Raw genomic sequence first — 8,763 nt, forward strand, 5'->3', positions numbered from 1 at the left:
ATTACATTATGCGGCCTCTCCATGGTGTTCCCCCGAAGTGCTTCACTGCACAGGTAGCCGCAGTAAATTGAATCTGTCATATGTTTTTCCATTTCACCACTCTGACTATATCCTCCTGCAGTCTGCTGCTATCCTGCTCACAATTTACAAATTTGCCAAATTTAGCATGAAACGCAATATTCGAAATTTTATCCCTTATTCATAGATCCAGCTCATTTCTACATAACCCGAAAATCAATGGATTTAACACCGACTCCTGGGGTACACCACTGCGTACTTCCATATGGTCAGAACAACATCAGTTCACCACTACTCTCTGCCTCTTATCCCTTAGCCATTTAAGAACACTATTCACCACCGTCCCTTTAATACCACGTGTTTTCACATTTCTAGTGAATCTGTTCTGTGATATATTATTGAAATTCATGATACACAACATCTACTGCAATACCTTCATCAACCCTCATTCCCACTGCATCAAATAACTCAATCAGGGCAATCAAACAAGATTATTCCTGAACAATATACATTAATAAGGGACAAATGGCTCTCCCTTACTGAACCATGTTTCTCTAAAAGAGAATTAATGTTCTCAATGACTGTGGTTTCCAGTAGTTTTCCCACTGCTGAACGTAGACTGATTAGCCTGTAGTTAGCAGGTTCATCGGTCTCCCCGTTTTTGAACAGTCAGTAACATTTGCAATCATTCAGTCCTCTGCAAAAGCTCACATTTCCAAGGAGGGTTGCAAGACGGTGGTCAGAACTTCTGCTATCTCACCATAGATTCATCAAGCACTGTAGGATGCATCCCATATGGACCAGAAGACTTGTTACCTTTGAATGACTCAAACACATTTATCACCACTTTTCTACCTATTTGTATCTTATCCACTATATATACTTCCCATCTTCTACTGCTATTTCATTCTCTTATGTGAATACAGATGCGAAATACTCATTCCGTACCTCAATTATAGCATCAGCCTCCACAAGAATATTTCCCTTTTTACTCTGATCGGCCCCACAATTCCTTTAACTACACTTTAAGTTTTTATATATGAAAGGTTGTTGTATTTCTGTTAATGTTACCCACTAATCTGTTTTCATAATCTTTCTTTGCCCTTCTTATATCGATTTTCAATTGCCGCATGCACTCTCTGGATTTTACACAGTGTTCTGCTGTATTCGTGCACTTGACATCTGTCATGATCCTCTTGTTTCTGTTTAGTTTAACCCATGTTCCCTTTCTCATCCAGGCACACTTGTTACTGAAGCCATATCTTTTCTCATTAAGTGCACATGTCTGGTTTGAACCAAGAAAACCAACCACAGAATACGCAGAATCTCCACATAACTGAAGTCCACCATCCCTGGAAGCAGAATGCTAAATTTTCCCTGATACCGCTCTGCCATAATGGAAACATTCCCAGATTCTCTATTCTTTCTACATAACTGGTACATTCTGGTAACTTTCCACTGCACCCTTTACAAGGTCTTGAAATCCTTCCTAAAGTGTGGTGCCCAAAATGGGATCAATGCTTCAGCTGCGGGCTAACCAGTGATATATAATGATTTAGCAAACCGCCATCGTTTTCTACTTTATACCTCAAAATTAAAAGTCAAAGATCTTAAAGATGGTTTAAATTATTGACCAACTTATGTTGTTGAAGTGCATCCTAAATGTCCTGCAAAGTTTTATAAATTCCCTTTGAATTTCTCTTCTCATTCGGCTTCCCAAAATTCATCACTTCAGATTTCTCTGCATTAAAAGTTACCTGCTACGTGTCTGCCCTTTTCACCAGCCTATCTTACCCCCCTTAGAGCTGCTGCTATCCTCCTCACTGCTTACTACTATTTCAAGTTTACTACATTTCCAACCGTGCTATAAGTAGACTTGCGTTTTGGAGAAAGGAAATGTAAAACACATAAATTTCATTTTCCTGCAAAGGGGATTTATCTCTTATAGCTCCGATGCCGTTTGCTCATTTTAACTATTTTGGAGTCTGAAACAAACTGCATTGATTTCAATGGACAGTTACATTTGTAGTACAATACAGGTCTAAGAGGCGGTTTGTATGTCCTTTTCTCACATTGTGATGGTGTACACGGCCCCTAATTTATTGTTTAGGAGTATCTAGGTGGAATATTATCCCTGATATAACTTAATACACTGGAATTCAATTTTATTAATACATGAATGTCTGAGAATCAATCTGCTACTGCACCTCTAACTGTAATTTTCAAAAGGTAATTGGGTAAATGCTTGAAAAGGAAAAACGTGCAGATTTATGTGGAAACATTCTATGAAAGGGCCTAATTGTACTGGTCTTTCAAAGAGCCACACAGGCAGGTTCAGCCTAGTGGCCTCTTTCTCTGCTCTAAGATTCTATAATTTTATAATTCAACTGTGGTGGTTATCAAATAATTAACTAATTATACGGCTTAAAACATATCAGAGAGATTCCCACGATGTATTATCATTCAACGTGTTTATCCTGAGTCTTGGTTCTGATGCCCTGTTCTTAATGTCAGGGGTTAATTGCGTCATTGTCCAACGTGAAGCTTTTCTGAGCTAAAACCACTAGTTTCCGTTGTAAGCATTTCCTCTCACTGTTAACTGCAGCCTGATTATATTTCATACTATTTGCTTATTGGTATTTAATTCCTCCTCTTTGTTCCATGCAGATTGCAAACTAAATACTCCAGCTTCTCTCAATATCTCCTCAAAACTGAAGGTCCTCATCCCTGGTACCGTGCTGTTAAATCTCCATTGCACCTTCACTGCTCTAAGGAGAATAATGCCAACTTCCCTAGTCTATCCTCATAACTGAAATCATTTATCCCCGGTACGATACTGTTAAATCTCCACTTCACTTTCACTGCTCTAAAGACAATAATGCCATCTTTCCTAGTCCCTCCTCATAACTGAGTTCCTTCTTTCCCGGTACCATACTGGTAAATGGCGGAAATGACGCATGAGGAGAGCTTGTGTCCATTGGGCTTGTTTCTCGCTGGAGTTTAGAAGAATGAGAGGGGATCTCATCGAATCTTATAAAATTCTAAAAGGACTAGACAGACTAGATGATGGAAGAATGTTCCGATGGTCGGGGAGTCCAGAAACAGTTGTCATAGTCTAAGGATAAGGGGTAAGCCATTTAGGGCAGAGATGAGAAGGATTTTATTCACCCAGACAGTGGTGAACCTGTGGAAATTCTCTGCCAAACAAGGCAGTAGAGGCCAATTCATTAAATATATTCAAGAAGGAGTTGGATATATTTCTTAAGTCTAAAGTGATCAAGGGCTATGGAGAGAAGGCTAAAACAGGGTACTGCATTTGAATGATCAGCCATGATCTCATTGAATGGCGGAGCTGGCTCGAGGGGCCGAATGGCTTCCTCCTGCTCCTATCTTCTATGATTCTATGTTTTGATGTTAATGTCACTTCACCTTCACTGCTCTAAGGAGAATAATCACACCTTCATGAGTGTCTTCAATGAACTGAAGTCCTTCATTCCTGGTATATTACTGATACATCACACCTTAACCTTCTCTTCTCTAAGCAGAAAAATCATCCCCCTTTCTCTATTCTCTCTACATAACTAAAGATGCTCAGGCCTCGTTCCATCCCGGTAAATCTTCCCTTATACCTCTTTCCCTTAAGGAGTCCAATCGCAGCTCTTCTAGTTATTCTACATAACTGAATTCCCTCATCTCTGGCACCATTCTGGTAAATTTCCTTGGCCCCCTGTACAAGGTCGTGACATCCTTCCTAAAGTGTGGTGCTTACAATTGAACACATTGCTCCAGCTGAAGCCGAACCAGTGATATACAAATGACCAGCATCACCTCCTCCCTTTTGTATTTTATGCCTTTACTGTTAAAGCCAAAGTTCTTAAATTTTTTAAAAATATATTGACCAACTTATCTTGTTTATGTGCAACGTGAAAGCCCTGTAACTTTTTTAATTTCCTTTATATTATCTCCTCATTTGTCTTCACAAATTTCATCAACTCACATTCTTCTGCAATAAAAGCCATCTGCCACGTGTCTGTCCCTTTCACCAGCTAGTCTCTGCCCTCCTGAAGTCTGCTACTATCCTCCTCACTGCTTACTACAATTTCAAGTTAACTACATTTCCAACCGTGCTCCAAGATGACTTGCTTTTTAGGTAAAAGAATTGTGAAACACATGCATTTTATTTTCCTGCAAAGGGGTTTTAAAGCTTATATTTCCGATTCCATTTACTCATTTTAATTTTTAGAACACTGAAACAAACTACATTGGTATAAAGGCGAAGTTATATTTGTCGCAGAAGACAGGGTGAAGAGTCGGTTTGTATGTTCATATTTCACACATTGTTTTTGTGTACACGCCACTAATTTAAAGTTCAATAGATTCTAGGTGGAATATTCTCCCTGATGTAATTTAAAAGACTGGAATTCAATTGTATAATAATTGAATGTCTGAGAATCAATCTTTTTGTGAACATTTAATTGTAACTGACAAAAGGGAATTTGATAAATGCTTGAACAGGAATAACGTGCAGGGCTAGGTGGTAGGGCTAGGTGGATAAAGTCTATGAAAGGGCCTAATTGGATTGGTCTTTCAAAAAGCCGCACAGGCAGGTTGGACCTAATGTCTTGCTATTCTGCTCTATATTGCTATAGATATCTGATTCTAACTGTGTTGGTATTCAAATAATTAACTAATTTTACGGCTTAAAACATATCAGAGAGATTCCCACCGTGCATTATCCTTCAATATGTTTAGCCTGAGTCTTGGTTCTGATGTCCTGTTCTTAATGTCAGGGGTTAAATTCTTCATTGTCCGACATGAAGTGCTTCTGAGCTGAAACCACAGGGTTCCGTTGTAAGCATTTCCTGTCACTGTTGACTGCAGCCTGAATTTTCTTTCACATTCATTGCTTATCACTATTTAATTTATCTTCTTTGTTCCCTGCACATTACTCCAGAACAACCCCAGCTTTTCTCATCTGTCCTCCAAACTGAAATGTCTCATTCCCGGTAGCATAGTGTTCAATCTCCACTTCACCTTCACTGCTCTAAGGAAATTAATGCCACCGTCCCTAATCCCTCCTCATAACTGAATTCCATCATCCACGGTACCATGCTGGAAAACCTCTCCTTCACCTTCACTGCTCCAAGGAGAATAATTCCACCTTCTCTAGTGTCTCCACGGAGCTGAAGTCCCTCATTCCCGGTATATTACTGATACAACACATCTTACCCTTCTCTGCTTTAAGGAGAAATAACATCCCAGTTCCTCTAACCTGTCTACATAACTGAAGTTGCTCAGGCCTCTTGTCATTCTGGTAAATATTCCCTCATACCTCTCTGCCATAAGGAGACAAATCCCAGTTTCTCTAGTTTTTCTACATAACTTAATTCCCCCATCCCCGGCAGCATTCTGGTAAGTTTCCTTGGGACCCTTTACAAGTTCTTGACATCATTCCTAAAGTGTGGTGCTCTTAACGATGCTCTGCATTAATTGTCATCTTCCACGTGTCTGGCCATTTCAGCAGCCTGTCAGCCCTCCTGAATTCTGCTGCTATCCTCCCCATTGCTTACTACAATTTCAAGGTTACTACATTTCCAACCGTGCTACAAGCAGTCATGGGTTTCATTCTCCTGCATAGGGGATTTCAAGGCACCGTTACATTTGTAGCACAATACAAGGTTAGTGTCGATTTGTATGTTCCTATTTCACACATTCTGTTTGTTCACATGCCCCTAATTTATACTTTAGGAGTTACTAGGTGGAATATTATCCCTGTCAAAATTGAAAAGACTGGAATTCAATTCTATTAATATATGAATGTCTGAGAATCAATCTGTTTCTGAAACTTTAAATGTCATTTTCAAAAGGGAATTGGATAAATGCTTGAAAAGGAATAAAGTTCACGGCTAGGTGGATAAAGTCTATGAAAGGGGCTAATTGGATTGTTCTTTCAAAGAGCCGCACAGGCAGGTTGGACCGAGTGGCCTCTTTCTCAGCTCTAATGTTCTATAATTTAATGATTCTATCTGTGCTGCTATTCAAATATTTAAACAATTATACGGTTTTCAACATATCAGACAGATTCCCACCATGCATTACCCTTCAATATGTTTAGCCTGAGTCTTAGTTCTGACGCCCTGTTGTTAATGTCAGGTGTTAAATGCTTCATTGTCCGTCCTGAGCTGAAACCACGGGTTTCCGTTGCAAGCATTTGCTGTCACTGTTGACTGCAACCGGAATTTTTTTCATATTCATTGCAAATCGCTATTTAATTCCAACTCTTTGATCCTGGCAGGTTACACACCCAGCTTCTCTCATCTCACATCAGAACTGAAGTACCCCATTCCTGGCACCATATGGTTTAATCTCCACTGCACCTTCACTGCTCTAAGGAGTATAATGCCACCTTCCCTCGTCTCTCCTCATAACAGCATTTGCACATCCCCGCTACCATACTGTTCAGTCTTCAATTCACCATCACTGCTCCATGGAGAATAATCCCACGTTCCTTAGTCCCTCCACATAACTGAATTCCCTCATCCCTGATACCGCACTGGTAAATCTCCAGTTCAACTTCACTGCTCTATGGAGAAAAATGCCACCTTCCCTAGTCCCTCCTCATAACTGAATTCCTTCATTACCGGTACCATACTGGTAGGACGTCACTTCACCTTCACTTCTCTAAGGATAATAATCCCACCTTCTCTCGTGCCTTCAAGGAACTGAATTCCCTCATTCCTGGTATATTTCTGATACATCATACCTTAAACTTCTCTCCTCTAAGGACAAAAATCATCCCTCTTTCTCTAATCTCTCTACATAACTAAAGTTGCACAGGCCTCGTTCCATCCCGGTAAATCTTCCCTTATACCTCTTTCCCTTAAGGAGTCCAATCACAGCTTTTCTAGTTATTCTACATAACTTAATTCCCCCATCCCTGGCACCATTCTGATAAATTTCCTTGGCCCCCTGTACAAGGTCGTGACATCCTTCCTAAAGTGTGGTGCTTACAATTGGAAACATTGCTCCAGCTGAAGCCTAAGCAGTGATATACAAAGGACTAGCATCAACTCCTCCCTTTTGTATTTTATGCCTTTACTTTTAAAGCCAAAGCGCTTAAATTTTTAAAAAAATATATTGACCAACTTATCTTGTTCATGTGCAACCTGAATGCCCTGTAACATTTTATCAGTTCCTTTATATTGTCTCCTCATTTGTCTTCCCAAATTTCATCACTTCACATTTTTCATCATTAAATTTCATCTGCCACGTGCCTGTCTCTATCACCAGCTATTCTCTGCCCTCCTGAAGTCTGCTACTATCCTCCTCACTGCTTACTACAATTTCAAGTTAACTACATTTCCAACCGTGCTCCAAGTTGACTTGATTTTTAGATAAAAGAAATGTGAAACACATGCATTTCATTTTCCTGCAAAGGGGATTTAAATCTTATATTTCCGATTCCGTTTACTCATTTAAATGTTTTGGGCACTGAAACAAACTACATTGATTTCAGTGTAAAGTTATATTTGTAGCACAATACAGAGTCGGTTTGTATGTTCATATTTCACACATTGTGTTTGTGGAGACGCCACTAATTTAAAGATCAATAGATTCAAGGTGGAATATTCTCCCTGATGTAATTTAAAAGACTTGAATTCAATTGTATAAAAATTGATTGTGTGCGAATCAATCATTTTGTGAACATGTAATTGTAACTGACAAAGGGGAGTTTGATAAATGCTTGAACAGGAATAACGTGCATGTTTTTGTGGAAAATGTCTATGAAAGGGCCTAATTGGATTGGACTTTCAAAGAGCCACATTGAAAGATTTGACCTAGCGGCCTTCTTCTCTGCTCTAATACTCTATATTTGAATGTTTCTACCTGTGCTTGTATTCAAATAATTAACAATTATACGGCTTAAAACATATCAGAGAGATGCCTACCATGCATTATCTTCAATGTGTTTAGCCTGAGTCTTGGATTTGATGCCCTGTTGTTAAGGTCAGGGTTTAAAGGTTTCATTGTCTAACGTGATGTGCTTCTGAGCTGAAACCACATGTTTCCGTTGTCAGCATTACTGTCACTGTTGACTGCAGCCTGAATATTTTTCATATTCATTGCTGTTCGGGATTTAATACCAACTCTTTGTTCACGGCATATTACGTCTCTCCTCATAACTGAAGTCACTCATTCATGGTGCCAAACGGTTAATTCTTCACTTCACCTTCCCTGCTCTAAGTAGAATAATCCCACCTTCTCTAAACTCTCCATGGAACTGAATCCCCTCATCCCCGGCAACATACTAGTAAATCTTCACTTTACCTTAACTGCTCTCAGGAAGACAATCCCAAATTCATCACCTCTCCACGGAACTGAAGTCTCTCATTCCCTGTATTTTACTGATACATCACACCTTAACCTTCTCTGCTGATGGAGAAAAAACATCCCTCTTTCTCTAATCTCTGTACTAACTGAAGTTGCTCAGGCCTCGTGCCATTCTGGTAAATCTTCCCTTATACCTCTCTGCCATAGGGAGTCCAATCCCAGCTTCTCTAGTTATTCTAAATAACTGAATTCCCCCATCCCTGGCACCATTCTGGTAAATTTCCTTTGGACCCTTTACAATATCGTGACATGCTCCCTAAAGTGTGGTGCCCAGAATGGGACACATTGCTCCAGCTGAGACTTAACAAGTGATATGCAAATGCTTGCAAACTTCCTTCCTTTTGTACTTTATGC

This window comes from Somniosus microcephalus, unplaced genomic scaffold (assembly GCF_052327205.1).
Source record: "Somniosus microcephalus isolate GS21.2 unplaced genomic scaffold, FLI_Smic_1.0 unresolved_chr6, whole genome shotgun sequence".
In the NCBI taxonomy this organism is placed as follows: Eukaryota; Metazoa; Chordata; class Chondrichthyes; order Squaliformes; family Somniosidae; genus Somniosus; species Somniosus microcephalus.